Below are 17,733 nucleotides of genomic sequence, written 5' to 3'. Positions count from 1 at the left end.
AATTTGAGTCCTCAGATCCGAATCCCCAGAGCAGCCTAGAGTAGGCCCGAGCCTTGGTCTCAGTTCATCATATTAGTGGGCAAATCTCCGTGAAGCTCACAAACATAAAACACAGCAGCCGGGGCAGTCTCACAGCCTCAGCATTGTGGAGAGAGGAGTGAACATCATGGGATTGATCAAATACTACTGAAATATTAAATACACAACACTTATAGTTGCTCTTCCAGAGGGACATCTGCCATTTATTCTTTCATGCTCTATTCTCTGAGGAATGGCGATTAATGCACCATTCTTGGCAGAGACCATAGCGAGTAGAAGCCCAAGGTCATAACAGTTCTTCACCACCTGCTGCACTATTCCCTGAAGGGTTTTGCAACCTGAAACAACCATAGAATGCAGTACCTAATTCTAGTATTGCATCCAATTTAGCCTGCAACTTGACAGCAAGTACAAAACAATTTCCTGAAATAGCACTGGTGAAGTTCTCAGAGCTGAGGGGGTGAAAAACTACCAGAGGTTAAATGGGAGCATGGCCATCAAATCAGCTCTGTTAGTTTTAAATAAACTGCTGTGTGATAACCATATTTGCCAACAAGTTTCTGATTCTTCTAATTCCTCATTAAAAATTTTGTTGGAAGTTTGGGAGAAATTGTAATTTTGGAGAGTCATCAGGGATTTCTTTTGCTCATTGGTTGTTTGTCTGCCTTCGTTTGTATGTGGTTTTTTATTGATTCTATTATGTTTCTTTGCATCTATTATGAATGCCTGTAAGTAAAAGAATCTCAGGGTAGTTAATGGTGACATATATGTACTTTGATAATAAATTTACTTTGTACTTTTGAACTTTGATTTCCATTGTTCTGTTGAAGTTTCCTCAGGTGACTATTTCAGGGGACCTGTCCTGGATCCAGCATGAAAGTGCAATTGCAAACAAAGCACAGCAGCATCTTTACTTCCTTAGGAGTCTGTGGAGATTTGGCATAATATCTAAAATTTTGGCAAACTTCTATAGGTGTTTAAAATTATGAGGGGGATAGATAGAGTTGACGTGGATAGGCTTTTTCCATTGAGAATGGGGGAGATGCAAACAAGAGGACATGAGTCGAGAGTTAAAGGGCAAAAGTTTAGGGGTAACATGAGGGGGAACTTCTTTACTCAGAGAGTGGTACCTGTGTGGAACGAGCTTCCAGCAGAAGTGGTTGAGGCAGGTTTGATGTTGTCATTTAAAGTCAAATTAGATAGATATATGGACAGGAAAGGAATGGAGGGTTATGGGCTGAGTGCAGGTCGGTGGGACTAGGTGAGAGTAAGAGTTCGGCATAGACTAGAAGGGCCGAGATGGCCTGTTTTTGTGCCGTAATTGTTATATGGTTATATTTATATGGTTATATGGTTTAGTGGAGAGTATATTGACTGGCTGCATCATGGCCACGTTCTCGTTATTTATTGCTGTTTATTTGTATTTGCATTGCACAGTTTGTTGTCTTCTGCACTCTGGTTGATCTTTCATTGATCCTGTTATAGTTACTATTCTATAGATTTACTGAGTATGCCCTCAGGAAAATGAATCTCAGGGTTGTATAGGGTGACATATACATACTGTGATAATAAAATTTACTTTGATCCTTGAACTTTGAAGTTTCCAAAGCCATTTGGAACAACTGTGGAAATTCTCAACGGACAATGTTTTGACCCTTTTAGAAACCATTAGGTCCTCTGTCAAGTCACCTTTCATCCTAGGGGAATGACAGACGATTTCATAGAGGTGTACAGGATAATAAGATGTATAGATAGATAGCTAGAGATTTCTCCCAGGGTGGAAATGACTTACAGAATGGGGCATAACTTTAAGTTGTTTGGATGAAAGCATAGGGGGGGCGATCAGAGCTGGTTTTGTTTTTTATACACACAGAGTGGTAGGTGCATGTAACATGCTGCCAGGGTAGCGGTACAGACAGCTACATTAGGGACATGGATGAAAGAAAGATGGAGACGTTATGTGGAAGGAAAAGGTTCGATTGATTTTAGAGAGGTTAAAAAGTGGGCAAAACTTCATTTGCCACAGGGCCTGCACTGTGTTGTGCTGATCCATGTTCAGTGTTGTTTGTAGCTGAAGTGCTGCTTCCCTCTTCCACACCCACACCCCACTTAGTAAAAGATTGATTTGCATATAATGCTGTTCATATTTCTTTCAGAATATCCCAAAGACTTTTGTGAGAACTGGAGTAAAGTGTATTTAGTGGTGTGATAGGAACATCAGAAACAGGAGCAAGGCATTCAATAACATGGCAATTGACTGGTCAGCTACACTTAGTGGCTACCTTTAGGTACACCTTTTTACCTGCTTGTTAATGCAAATATCTAATCAGCCAATCACGTGGATGCAATTCAATGCATAAAAGCATGCAGACATGGTCAAGAGGTTCAGTTGTTGCTCAGACCAAACATTAGAAAGGGGAAGAAATGTGATCTAAGTGACTTTGACTGTGGAATAATTGTTTGTGCCAGACAGGGTAGGTTGAGTATCTCACAAAAAGTTGTTGGAATTTTCATGCACAACAGTCTCTAAAATTTCCAGTGCATAGTGCATAAAGAAAACCAGAAAGCAAAACACCCAGTGAGCAGCAGTTCTGTGGCAAAAATGGCTTGTTAATAAAGGAGGTCAGAGGAGAATAGCCAGAATGGTTCAGACAGATAGGAAGGCGACAGTAACTCAAATAACCATATGTTATAACAGTGGTGTGCAGAAGAGTATCTCTGAATGCACATGTCAAAATTTTAAGTGGATAAGCTACAACAGCAAAGACCACAAACATACACACAGGTACAGGAGGTATCTAACAAAGTAGCCATTGAGTGTACTTGCCCAAAATATCAAAAGATCTATCAATCCATCTATTAAATGGTACCAGGGAATTAATTTGTATACAAGCTGTCTTGGACAGAAATACAATAATGACCAAATAATCTGTTTCAGAGATGTCCTTTATGAGAAATGCTGGCTAGAATATCAAAAGTGACCTCCCTGTTCTTCAAAATAGATCTTGAATGCCCAATATTTGGCAGCTCAGATGGTGAATCACTCCCATGATATTGCGCTGGAGTGTCAGCTCAGATTGTTGTGTTCAAGGTTTTGGAGTGGGATGTGAAACTGAAACTCTAGAACTCAAAGGCAGAAGAGCTACTAGCTGAGACACAGTACCTAGTTCTGACCTCTCCAGCTGAGAGAACGCTCACATGATATTACAATGAGCAAAGTGAATTGGCCTCCTTCAGCAATATATATAACTCTATGATAAACAAATATAATTCTATGATATCTCAGGAAGCATTACAGATCAGAATAATGTTTTTCCCCTCATTGATACTGTATCAAATTTTGTAGACCATTTCCATTCACAAGCAGAACTTATCAAAGGTTAGAACTGCTGGCCGCAATGTTCACTTAATTTTACAATGTTCTGGTAGAGATACAGCACTGGAAGGGAAGAATTATTTCCCTGGATATACCAGACAAGTAGGTCAAGAAACTAACCAAATTCTTTCTGCATTAAAAACAAAATTTCAAACGAAGGAAGCAGCATCAGAATGACTGAACTTGATTATTGGAACAAACACGATGTAATCATGTTAAATGACTTCCCTAACTGCAAACCTACAAGCATGGCTTAAGCTTAAGAATCTGAATCTGAATCTGAATAGCCTAATAAAATAGGCACTGTTGTGCTACTGCCTTTGTACTGCCTAAAATTTCCAGCTTCATTGAGCAGTGCGCTTAGATTCCTGGAACTAATTGTGATGACAAACAAAATGAGTGCACTTCAGAATAATTGAAACCTAGTAGCTATTTTTTTCCACACAAACCACTGAACTGAAATCAGCCTATAATAAGCACTTTCAATGGGGATCGGCACTCTATGCCAACATAATACAAAAACTCCAGGAAATGAAAGCCCGCTCTTTATCTTTCAGCTCTAATCTGCTTCTCCACTTAGTTAAAATGTCTAATGATGCATTTACACTTGCTCTACAACATTAATACACTGAAGTTAATTAGACAGAACATCCTACCATGCCAGATAATTGCACACAGATTATAGCTTCAGTAATAATTATTTAAAAAAAACACAAAATAAATGATACGATCTACATTTTACGCAAATAAAATTTGTGATGCCTATTTTTAAGGAAGTCTTTTTTCTTCTACAGTTACAATTCCAGAGTGATGGATGAATCCACACAGCTCTGACAGTATTTAAACTCTAAACACCTTAAGAATTCTAATTTAGTATTTTATCAGTTTCTGTAGTAAGTGATTTTTTTGTGCATACTGTGTACTCACCAAGCAGCAGAGCTATAGGAATCTTCTCAAATTCACTCAGCAGCCACTGTAATGATTAATATCCTGAGAGAAAGGTTCAGCAGAAGAACACATGTTGGTCTATATTTGCGACTGGCTATTTCTGCCTGGCTGATTTTTATGTGAGCATCACATTGCCTCTGTGATACTGTGACATCAGCCAAGTTTGCCTCATCCACACAATGAAGAGACGTCTGTAGCAAAACCCAAACCTGTTACTTTTGATTATAATGCAGCAATGCTTTATTAAATTAGTTGCTTAAAGACTCTACAAAAGCCACAAAGCCTGTAATTTAGGCTTCCATTTGTTATTTAAGTTCAACATATATTAAAACAAATGAAGACACCCCATGATTAATTATTCCATTGGTAGGGTCCAAATTATTACAGAAAAGGTGATCTAGTTCATCATAGAATGCTTCTCATCTGGAGACTTAATTCAGATGAATTTCCAAAGCTGTCAATGACATCGAAATCATGAAGTAATATCTGAGAGCATTATAAATGATAATGGTCTTCAGAAACATATAAAACACAACCTCCAGTTATAATTAAGAGTGGCATGCACCATAATTTTAAATTAGGTTGAATTATTATTAACCTTTACTGAAAGCACCACTTTCCATTGAGGCAATTCACTGAAAGTATTGTTAGAGTTACTATGCTCATTTGCCAGAAAAATTCTGCACGGGCCGACTGACTGAGGAGATTCAGTACATTAAGCCCACACAATATGTGAACAGCCCTCTACTTGATGGCTGAATCTTGTTTTGTACAATGGGAAAGAACTAATTGATAATCTGGATGCCAAGATACCTTTCGAGCAGGGTTTCCCACATTTCTTTATGCCATGGACCACTACCATTAACCGAGGGGTCTGTGGACCCCAGGCTGGGAACCCCAGCTTTAGAAGAAGAGTTTTCTATAATATGACATTTTACAGATGGTTTGGAAGTGATGTAGTTCATGACAAAATTAGGGTCTTAAATCTCGAGAAATGTGAGGGGATGAATGAAAGTAAGTATGGTTGAACTGAAATTAATACAACATAACAAATTATTCCTTCCCCTGCCTTTACTCTGCCCTTGGCTAATGTGAATGCCAAATTTGCTGTGGTTGGTTACTGTTAATTCCTTGTCTTGCATCTTGTGGTTGGTTACTGTTAATCCCTTGCCTTGCTCAGAATTCCAGCCGCACCCACTGCCAATCTAGTTTAAACATCTGATATAGCACTAACAAATTTCTCTGCAAGGATATTCATTCCTCTCTGGTCAAGAACCACTCGTGCTTCTTGTGCACGTCACCCTGACCACATAAGATATCCAAATGGTCTACGAACATGAGTTCTGCTCCCCCTCCTACACCAGCTCCTCAACCTCACCTAGCCTATCCTTTTATATCTCAACTCATTAGTAGATAGTACTAGGGGTACAGAGCTATCCACATACATTGTGCACTTTATGTGCTGAATCTCCATGGTCAGACTGTCTGTACACAATTATATATATCCTGACAAATGGGCATAGCATCAATAACACTCCAGCAATATCTTCAGTGGATTGCCTTAAATGGAAAGTGGTCCTTTCAGTTAAGATTCACAGACATTTAACTTAATTTCTGGAGATCACTGAGGTTGAGGTACTGTTTTTTAACTTCTTCACTAACACCCAATACTCATTCTGCAGGACCTCATCCCTTGTTCGACTTATGTAATTTTCACCAACGTAGACAACCACCTCTGGTCACCCTTCTGATCAAAAATTTCCTGCAGCACCTGAGAAGCAACATGCTATCCTGGTATCTTCTCTGTAGTCACAGGATCTATTGAGCATCCCCCTGACAATTGAGACTCCAATCATTATTGCTCCATCCCTCAGAGCCTCAGAGCTGGTCACAGAACCACAGGCCTGACAACTGCTGCTAGCTCCTGAAAGAACATGGCCCTCAACAGTTAGTGAGGACAACAGCCACAGGGAAACCCTGCATTGACTGCCTACTGCACTTACTTTTCCTGATGGCCACCTCTCTTTCTGAAACATGACTCAGAATAGTTATTACCAACAAATTAGTACCAGAGGAACCAACACATTGGACCATAGTTACACCACCATCAAGAGAGCTTACCATGCTATTCCATGCCCACACTTTGGAAAGTCTGATCACCTGGCTGTACTTCTACTCCCTGAGTATAGACAGAGACTGAAGACCAGTAGTGAGGAGCAAGAAGGTATGGACAGGGGAGGTGCAGGAGCGCTTACAGGACTGCTTTGAATTGGTGGACTCTATTGACCTTTGGCCTCTACAGGATAGTGAGGAGATCGTCAATCAGAGTTATAGGGAAGTAGTCACCCCTAAGCTGCAGGAGGCAGGTAGCTGGGTGACTGTCAGGAGAAGGAATGGGAAGGTAATAGGCATTTGATGCTGAGCATCCCTCTGACCATTCCCCTCAATAATAAGTACATTCTTTTGGAACTGCTGTGGTGGGATGAGCTCCCAGGGGAATGCCATGGAGACCAAGTTAATGGCACTGAGCATGGGTTCATGGTGCAGAAGAGAAAAAGGGAGAAGAGAGGAGCGGTAGTAATAGGGGACTCAATAGTCAGAGGAACAGACAGGAGATTCTGTGGGCATGAACAGCACACCCAGATGGTATCTTACCTCCTAGCTGCCAGGGCCAGGAATGTCTTGGATCACATCCACAACATTTTGGAGGGGGAGGGAGAACAGCCAGATGTCTCGGTAAATATTGGTACCAATGACATGGGAAGGAAAAGCAAAGAGGTCCTGAGGAGAGAATTTAGAAAGCTAGGCAGAAAGCTGAAAAGCAGGACCTCCAGGGTAGTCATTTCTGGATTGCTTCCTGTGCCATGCGCTGGTGAGGGTAGAAACAGGATGATTTGGAGATAAATGTGTGGCTGAGAAGCTGGAGCAGGGGGCAAGGCTTCGGGTTCTTGGATCACTGTGATCTCTTCTGGAAGAAGTACAACCTGTACAAAAGGAAAGGTTTGCATTTGAACGCGAGGTGGACCAAAATTCTCGTGGGCAGGTTTGTTATAGTTGTTGGGGAGGTTTTAAATTAATTTGGCAGGGGGATGGGAACTGGAGTGAGGGGACTCAGAATAGGACAGATGGTAAAAAAGCAAAGATAATGTGATGTCAAAGATTGCTGGGTATGATATTGTGGCCATCACTGAGTCGTGGCTGAAGAATGATTATAGTTGGGAGCTGAATGCCCAAGGTTACACATTCTATTGGAGGGATAGGAAGGTTGGCAGAGGGGATGATGTGGCTCTGCTGGTAAAAAATGGCATCAAATCACTAGAAAGATGTGACATAGGATTGGAGATGTTGAAACATGTGCTGAGTTAAGAATCTGCAGGATTAAAAGGACCCTGATGGCAATTATACAGTATATAGAGGCCTCCAAACAGCAACTGTGATAGGGACTACAGATTACAATGGGAAATAGAAAAGGCATGTTAAAAGGGCAATGTTATGATAGTCATGGGAAATTTTAACATGCAGGTAGATTAGGAAAATCAGGTTGGTATTGGATCTCAAGAGAGTGAAGTTGTTGAGTGCCTATGAGATGGCCTTTTAGAGCAGTTTGTCATTGAGCCTACTAGGGGATCAGCTATACTGGATTAAGTGGTATGTAGTGAACTGGAGGCAATTAAGGAGCTTAAGGTAAAAGAACCCTTAGGAGGCAGTGATCAAAATGTGATTGAGTTCAACTTGAAATTTGATAAGGAGAAAGTAAAGTCTGATGTAGCAATATTTCAGTGAAGTAAAGGACATTACAGAGGCATGAGAGAGGAGTTGACTAAAGTAAATTGGAAGGAATTGCTGGCAGAGTTGACAGCAGAGCAGCAATTACATGAGTTTCTCAGAAGAAATGAGAAACATAAGACTATAAGACATAGAAGCAGAATTAGGCCATCTGGCCCATCGAGTTTGATCCACCATTCAATCATGGCTGATCCTTTTTTCTATCTCTTCCTCAACCCCAGTTCCCGGCCTTCTCCTCATAATCTTTGATGCCATGTCCAGTCAAGAACCTATCAATCTCCGCCTTAAATACACCCAATGATCTGGCCTCCACAGCTGCCTGTGGTAAGAAATTCCATAAATTCACCACCCTTTGGCTAAAGAACTTTCTCTGCATCTCTGTTTTGAAAGGGCGCCCCTCTAACCTGAGGCTGTGCCCTCTTGTCCTAGACTGTCCCACCATGGGAAACATCCTTTCCACATCTACTCTGTCTAGGCCTTTCAACATACGACATACAAAAGGTTTCAATGAGATCCCCTCTCATCCTTCTGAATTCCACCGAGTACAGACCCAGAAACATCAAATGTTCCTCTTATGATAACACTTCCATTCCTGGAATCATCCTTGTGAACCTCCTCTGGACCCTCGCCAATGCCAGCACATATTTTCTAAGATGAGGGGCCCAAAACTGCTCACAATACTCAAAGTGAGGCCTCACCAGAGCCTTATAAAGCCACAGCATCACATCCTTGCTCTTGTATTCTCGACCTCTTGAAATGAATGCTTCCTCACCACTGACTCAACCTACAAGTTAACTTTCAGGGTGTTCTGCACAGGGACTCCCAAGTCCCTCTGCATCACAGATTTTTGGTTTTTCTCTACATTTAGAAAATAGTCCACACATTTATTTCTACTACCAAGGTGCATGACCATGCATTTTCCAACATTGCATTTCATTTACCACTTTCTTGCCCATTTTCCTAATCTGTCTAAGAGCTTCTGCATCCTACCAGTTTCCTCAACACTACCCGCCCCTCTACCAACCTTTGTATCATCTGCAAACTTGGCAACAAAGCCATCTATTCCATCATCTAAATCATTTATATACAGCATAAAAAGAAGTGGTCCCAACATTGAACGCTGTAGAACACCACTAGTCACTGGCAGCTAACCAGAGAGGGATCCTTTTACTCCCATTTACTACCTCCTACTAATCAGCCAATGCTCTAACAATGTTAGTAACTTTCCTGTAATACCATGGACTCTTAATTTGGTAAGCAGCCTCATGTGTGGCACCTTGTCAAAGGCCTTCTGAAAGTGCAAATACACAAAATCCACTGCATCCCTTTTATCGATCCTACTTGTAATCTGTTCAAAGAATTCCAACAGGTTCATCAGGCAGGATTTTCCCTGAGGGAAACCATGCCGTCTTTGTACCATCTTGTCCTGTGTCACCAAGTACTCCATCACCTCATCCTTAACAATTGATTCCTAACATCTTCCCAACCACTGAGGTCAGGTTAACTGGTCTATAATTTTCTTTCTCCTGCCTTCTTCCTTTTCTAAAGAGTTGAGTAACGTTTGCAATTTTCCAATCCTCTGGCACCATGACAGAGTCTAATGATTTTTGAAAGATCATTTCTAATGCCACCACAATCTCTGACGCTACCTCTTTCAGAACCCCAGGGTGCAGTTCATCTAGTCCGGTGACTTATGTACCTTTAGGTCTTTCAACCTTTTGAGAACTTTCTCTCTTGTAACAATAACTGCACCCACAGTAACTTTCCAGATAGATGCATTCCAAGAACAAAGAAATACTCAAATGGCAAAATAGTGCAACTGTGGTAGACAAGAGAAGTCAAAGCTAATGTAAAAGAAAAAGAGAGGGCATACAACAAAAGGAAAATTCATGGGAGGACTGCCTTGACAAGCACCTCTGCTCCGTCCGCCAAAAGTGGAACTTCCCAGTGATCAAACATTTTAATTCCCATTCCCATTCCCGTTCCGACATGTCAGTCCATTTCCTCCTCTTGTGCCAAGATGAGGCCGCCTTCAGGATCGATGAGCAACATTATATATTCTGTTTGAGTAGCCTCCAATCTGATGGCGTAAATATTGATTTATCCTTTAGGTAAAAAGAAATGTTTTCCTTCCCCCTCCCCCACTTCCTTTATTCCCCTCTCTGGCCTTTTGCCTCTTCTTATCTGACAATCACTTCTCCTGGGTCCTCTCTTCCTTCCCTTTGCCCTAAGGTCCACTCTCCTCCTATCAGATTTCTTTTTCTCCAGCCTTTCACTTCTCCCATCCAGCTAACCAGCTATCACCTTCAAGCTAGCCTCCTTCCCCTCCCATCACCTCCTTATTCTGGCGACTTCCCCCTTGGTTTTCAGTCCCGCAGAAGGGACTTTACTCAAAACTTCAATGCTTATTAATTTCCATAGATGCTGCTTGACCTGCTGAGTTCCCGCAGCATTTGTGCACGTTGCTCTGGATTTCCAGCATCTGCAGACTTTCTTGTGTTTATGTTGAGGTTATTGCCTGTTTCTGAATGGAAGTTTTTATGAATCCCCATTAATAATCAAAGCCCGACCCCATATCCCCTACTCCTTCCATAATCGTATTCCCACACTTTGATTAGGAATAGGATTTCAGATGAGTATCTTACAACTCCATCTTGAGGGAATGGGTTTTTTCTGGCCTGACTTCCCCTTGAAGGATTTTAGATGGTGGATTGTCCTCAGATGCTTCCTAACATGCACATAAAAGTTGCTGGTGAACACAGCAGGCCAGGCAGCATCTCTAGGAAGAGGTACAGTCGACGTTTCGGGTCGAGACCCTTCGTCAGGACTAACTGAAGGAAGAGATAGTAAGAAATTTGAAAGTGGGGGGGGTGCGAGGGGGAGATCCGAAATGCACATGCGCAGTAGTTTCAGTACTTCCTTACTTTAATTTCAAATTTCTATTGCCTGTACCATTTTGCTGGTGGTTCTGGTATTGCTATAAACCTTTGTCTGAAACCATAAATCAAGCATGCTGAGAAGTGCAAGAAGCTCACAAATCATTCAATAGCTAGGATGAAAAGTTACCAGTCTGAAAACCTAATGCCTTAATGATGTCAGCTGATACTGCCTGGCCTGCGAACCATTTCCAATATGTTCTGTTTTTATTCAAAACTTTGGACTTTTTTTTCTGCTGAATATTCGGAATAAGTAGTTACGCAATTGCAACAACTGACAGATGTACACTAGATCAATACAAAGTGCTGGAGGAACTTGGCAGGCTAGGCCGAACCCATGAAGGGAAATGAACAGTCGAACTGAATCAGTTGAGTTCCTATAACATGTTGTGTGTGTTAATACAGATCTCCGGTATCTGCAGTCTCTTTTGTGTCTCTGGCAGATGTACACTCTCCGGATTTAAATCCCTACATAGATTAATGCCCAAACAATATCATTTTACCTAGTTTAGCAGCCTGGCAATAGAATTACCATTTTGACATGCATTGCAGAGGATTAATCTTATTGTTGTATAAATATGAGCTTTAGATATCACCAGTATTTTTGTGTACACTGGCAATGCATATGAACCTCAAAGTTCTAAAGTTCAAAGTAAATGTATTATGAAAGTACATATATGTCACCATATACAACCCTGAAATTCATTTTCTTGTGGGCATACTCAATAAATGCAACAACCATAAAATAATCAGCTTAAGATGGCGCCAACACTGTGTACAACTAGCGACCTTCAGATCACTAGACCATGCCTTAACCACTCGGCCACGCGCCAACACTGTGTACCAAGTGGTTAAGGCGTCGGTCTAGTGATCTGAAGGTCGCTAGTTCAAGTGTCAGCTGAGGCAGCGTGTTGTGTCCTTGAGCAAGTCACTTAACTACACATTGCTCTGCGACAACACTGGTGCCAAGCTGTATCAGCCCTAGTGCCCTTCCCTTGGACAATATCGGTGGCGTGGAGAGGGGAGACTTACAGCATGGGCAACTGCCGGTCCTCCATACAACCTTGCCCAGGCCTGCGCCCTGGAAACCTTCCAAAGTGCAAATCCATGGGCTCATGGGACTAACGGATGCCTATTAACACTGTGTACAACCAGTGTGCAAAAGACAACAAACTGAGCAAATACAAAAATAAAGAAGAAATAATAATAATAATAATAATAATAAATAAACAATAAACATCGGGAACATGAGGTGAAGAGTCCTTGAAAGTGACTCCATAGATTGTGGGAATGTTTTAGTGATAGGGCAGGTGAAGTTGAGTGAAGTTACCCCCTGTGGTTCAAAAGCCTGATAGTTGAGGGGTAATAACTTTTCCTTAAGTTGGTTGGTGTGAGTCCTGAGGCTCCTGAACCTTCTTCCTGATGGCAGCAGCAAGAAGAGAGCATGATCTGGCTGGTGGGGGTCCCTGATGATGCATGCTGCTTTCCTATGACAACCGTCCATGTAGATGTGTTCAGTGATGGGGAGGTCTTTGTCTGTGATGGACCTGTGCTCCCAATGATCATCTTCTAAGAAATGAATAAAGAAATAAAAGTAATTTTAAATGGAGAGTTGGTGATGTAGCCTAAGAGAATAGACAATTGCTTTTTCTAGGAAGAGCATTTTTTTTAAGAGAAAAGGTGTAAAGGAACAAGAAATACGACCATAAGACCATAAGAAATAAGAGCAAAACTAGGCCATTCAGCCCATTGAGCCTGATCTGCCATTCCTTCATTGATGATTTATTATCCCTCTTAACCTCATTCTCCTGCCTTCTCTTCATAAATTTTGATGCCCTTACCAATCAAGAACCTACCAACTTCTGTTTTAATGACTTGACCTCCACAGCCATCTGTGGTAATGAATTCCACAGTTCTACTTTCCTCAGCTAAAGAAATTCTTCCTCATCGCTATTCTAAATGAACTTCCTTCTATTCTAAGCCTGTGCCCTCTGAACCAAGACTCCCCCATTAAGGAAACAACCTCTCCATGTCATTCTATCAATGCCTTTCAATATTCAATAGGTTTCAGTGAAATCCCCCCTTCATTCTTCTAAACTCCAGTGAGTACAGGTCCAGAGCTAACAAACACTCCTCAAACATTAATATTTTCATTCCTCAGATCATTCTCGTGAACCTCCTCAGGACCCTCGTCAATGCCAACACATCCTTTTTTTAGATAAGGGGCCCAAAGCTGCTTCCAATACTCCAAGTGCAGTCTGGCCAGTGCCTGATAAAGCCTTAGCATTACATCCTTGCTCTTGTAACCAGATAAAACAAAGAGTTATGCCTGTTGTTTCCGGCAGGAGGGAAAGTAGCGCGGGTCCTTCCTCCCTAGGTGGCTTTAAAAGTGTGCCCCCACATGGCCAGTGTCTAGTCCATAAGGGGAGGTGAGTGGCAATGTTGCTAATCCTTTTGGTTCATTTATTTTAGTGACCATATGTACCTGCGTAAGTTGTGTTACTTATACAGCTCCTTTGTACATTGCAGGATGGCGTAGGTCTTTGTGTGAGTCACGGCTTTAGCCCTTTTATTTAATGCTTTTTGCTTAACTTGAGTTTGGCGTATTTGTATAGTTAGTCTTAAATCACCATGCAAACCTGAGGCACTGATGCTCTTTATTATACTGGTGTAGTTACTTTACCTAATAAACTTTATTGCACCTTACTCTGTCTGATGATAACTCAGGAGCTGTATTTTATGTGAAATCTGACTTGCCTCTCTGTGTACAATGGTTTTTGCAAAGCTGCTGTTAGTTAATAAAATTTGTTAGAACTTTAAACTGCCTTGTCAGACTGCCTGCCTTAAAGGTACAGAACCTGCCTGTAACCTGACATTAATATGTTTTGCCTTGTTTACCTGGTTGATTTGTTTGCTACATACTGTATATAGAAAATGTCTAATGCTGATGTGTCAGCATCCAGGCCATTGGAAGTTGTGGCAATGGACTTCACAGTGCTTGAACCATCGTCAGATGGGCGGGAGAACGTGCTGGTTTTGACGAATGTGTTCTCCAAGTCTACTCTCGCTGTGCCAACACGTGATCAGCGGGCAGCTACTGCAGTTAAATGCTTGGTGAGGCACTAGATCCAGACATACAGGGTTCCAACTTGGATACACTCAGACCAAGGGAGGTGTTTTGAACCTGAGATGGTCCAGTCCCTGTGTAAAATCTATGGTATCCGGAAGAGCAGAATAACTCCATATCACTCCCCGGGCAACAGGTAATGTGAATGGTTTAACCAGATGCTTCACAACCTTCTTTGCATCCTTTCCTCACAGAAGAAGAAGAAATGGGTGGAGTATGTGCTTGACGTTACTTTTGCCTTTGACACTGCGGAGCATCAAAGCACTGGGTATTCTCAATATTTTCTCCTCATCGGACGGACTCCCAACATAACCCGAGACATGATCTTGTGAGCTGAAAAGGCTGACTTTGGGAGAGGGATGGAGGAGAGGATTCAGCAGCACCAAGACCAACTGCAGGTTGGCCAAAAGTAAATTAGAAGGAGCTGCTGGCAGGGATGTCAGCAGAGCAACAATGGGGTGCGTTTCTGGGAAAAATGGGTAAGGTGCCGGACATACGTATTCCAAAAATGAAGAAATCAGAATCAGGTTTATTATCACCGGCATGTGATGTGAAATTTGTTAACTTAGCAGCAGCAGTTCAATGCAATACATAATCTAGCAGAGAGAAAAAAACAATAATAATAATAATAAATAAAATAAAACATAATAATAAATAAACAAGTAAGCCAATTACGTATATTGAATAGATCATTAAAAAATGTGCAAAAACAGAAATATTGTCTATTTAAAAAAGTGAGGTAATGTCCAAAGTTTCAATGTCCATTTAGGAATTGGATGGCAGAGGGGAAGAAGCTGTTCCTGAATTGCTGAGTGTGTGCCTTCAGGCTTCCGTATCTCCTACCTGATGGTAACCGTGAGAAAAGGGCATGCCCTGGGTGCTGGAGGTCCTTAATAATGGACACTGCTTTTCTGAGACTCCGCTCCCTGAAGATGTCCGGGGTACTTTGTAGGCTCAAATGGTAAAATGTCATAGGGAGGTGGCTGGACAGGACTAGGATACAGGGTGAGGGCAAGGATATGGACATGAAAACCGGGAACCCGGAACAGGACTGGACAAGAGAGCTAGGAGCCCGGGCTTGAACTCCGAGCCAGAGACTGGAGAAGGACCCAGTACCTGGGTCTTGCCTCTGGCCCAGACCCCAGAACTAGGCAAGGACGAGGCGTGGCAGGCAGGCAGGATGATGCTGGAGTCTTCAGGCTTGAGGCTAGAGGTGAGGCTTGGCAGGAGGCAGGAGGCTGGAGTCTTCAGGCTTGAGGCTAGAGGTGGGGCTTGGCAGGAGGCAGGAGGCTGGAGTCTTCAGGCTTGAGGCTAGAGGCGAGGCTTGGCAGGCAGGCAGGATGAGGCTGGAGTCTTCAGGCTTGAGGCTAGAGGTGGAGCTTGGCAGGAGGCAGGAGGCTGGAGTCTTCAGGCTTGAGGCTAGAGGCAAGGCTTGGCAGGAGGCAGGAGGCTGGAGTCTTCAGGCTAGAGGCTAGAGGCTAGGGACGAGGCGAGGCTTGGCAGGAGGCAGGAGGCTGGAGTCTTCAGGCTTGAGGCTAGAGGCTAGAGACGAGGCTTGGCAGAGGCAGGAGGCTGGAGTCTTCAGGCTTGAGGCTAGGCAGGAGGCTGGAGACTTGAGGCTTGAGGCTAGGCAGGCTCCTCCTGGGCAGGGCACGGTTCACCTGGGCAGGGCACGGTACTCCTGGGCAGGGCGCAGATCACCCCCTGACGGAGGCATGGGACAAGAAGGGACAGAACGAACTGCAGGTAACGGCAAGACGGCCTGGCTTACCTGACGGAGGCAAGGGACAGGAAGGGACAGAACCAACCGCAGGTAATGCCAAGATGGCCTGGCTTACCCGATGGAGGCAAGGGACAGAACCAACCGCAGGTAACGGCAAGATGGCCTGGCTTACCCTACGAAGGCAAGGGACAGGAAGGGACAGAACCAGCCACAGGGTAATGGCAAAACAGCCTGACTTACCCGGCGGAGGCAAAGGACAGGAATGGAGCTAGGTACGGGGTGGCTCCAGGACAAGACTGAAGGTGAGATGAGGCGAGAGTTACCAACAAGAGCAGACAAGGCTTCAGGCAATGCAAGGCGAAACATAAACTTCAAGTGAGGCGAGAGCAACACACATCAAAGTGGCTGGTGAACGCAGCAGGCCAGGCAGCATCTGTAGGAAGAGGTGCAGTCGACGTTACAGGCCGAGACCCTTCGTCAGGCGAGAGTTACCGGCAAGACTGCCTTGGCTTCAGGCGAGGAAACAGAAGGCAGAGGAAAGGATAAAAGGAGTAAGGACAAGAGCAATCCAGCAGCCATGCCCTGGTCGCTGAAGGTATTTATGCAACCTGCCCCAACGAGCATCAGCTGCCTCAATTAGAGCTCAACAAGAACAGAAACAGGGTAGACAGGAAAACCTGGAGCAAGGGTCGATGGACTGGACTGTGAATCGGAATACGGACATCACGGACTGGACCATGACATAAAATAATACAACCATGGCTCACAAGGGAAGTCAAAGCTATTGTAAAAACAAAAGAAAGGGCATACAACAAAGCAAACATTAGTGGGAAGGTAGAGGATTGGGAAGTTTTTAAAAACCTACAGAGATCAATGAAAAAAGTCATTAGAAGGGAAAAGGTAAAATATGATAGCAAGCTAGCAAATAATATCAAAGTGGACAGTAGAAGTTTATTCAAGTATGTTAAAAATAAAAAAGAAATGAGGGTGGATATAGGACCACTAAAAATGAGGCTGGAGAAATAATATCGGGGGATAAGGAGATGGCTGATGAACTAAACGAATATTTTGCATCAGTCTTCTCTGTGGAAGATACTAGCCTAATTTTGTAGTGTGTGAAGGAAGAGAAGTGGGCGCACTTACTGTTACAAGAGAGAAGGTGCTCAAAAAGCTGAAAGACCTACAGGTACATATGTTACCCGGACCAGATGAACTGCACCCTAGGGTTCTGAAAGTGGTAGCATTACAGATTGTGGTGGCATTGGAAACTATCTTTCAAAAATCACTGGACTCTGGCATAGTGCCAGAGGACTAGAAACTTGTGAATGTCACTCCACTCTTTAAGAAAGGAGGAAGGCAGGAGAAAGGAAATTATAGACCAGTTAGCTTGACCTCAGTGATTGGGAAGATGTTGGAGTTAATTGTTAAGGATGAGGTGATGGAATACTTGGTGACACAGGACAAGATAGTACAAAGTCAGCATGGTTTCCTTCAAGGAAAATTAAGACTGATGGACCTGTTGGAATTCTTTGAGGAGATTACAAGTAGGGTAGATAAAGGGGATGCAGTGGATGTTGTATATTTGGACTTTCAGAAGGCCTTTTACAAGTTACCACACATGAGGCTGCTTATCAAGTTAAGAGCCCATGGTATTACAGGAAAGTTATTAACATGGTGAGAGCATTGGCTGATTGGTAGGAGGCAGCGAGTGGGAATAAAAGGATATTTTTCTGGTTGGCTACCAATGACTAGAGGTGTTCTGCATGGGTCAGTGTTGGGACCATATCTTTTTAAGCTG

General features: G+C 42.9%; 1 protein-coding gene across 1 annotated transcript in view; it reads right to left on the bottom strand.

The window, feature by feature from the left end:
* pkib (protein kinase (cAMP-dependent, catalytic) inhibitor beta) overlaps window positions 1-4,482 on the bottom strand; it is a 79,813-nt gene extending 75,331 nt beyond the window's left edge. Inside the window, exon 1 of the mRNA XM_063070479.1 lies at window positions 4,343-4,482. The gene's annotated coding sequence lies outside the window, so the exon portion shown is untranslated. The remainder of the gene's footprint in view (window positions 1-4,342) is intronic.
* Between the last annotated feature and the right edge of the window lie 13,251 nt (window positions 4,483-17,733).

This window comes from Mobula hypostoma, chromosome 2 (genome assembly GCF_963921235.1).
Source record: "Mobula hypostoma chromosome 2, sMobHyp1.1, whole genome shotgun sequence".
NCBI classification, from domain to species: Eukaryota; Metazoa; Chordata; class Chondrichthyes; order Myliobatiformes; family Myliobatidae; genus Mobula; species Mobula hypostoma.
This window is presented reverse-complemented; position numbering and strand designations above follow the sequence as displayed.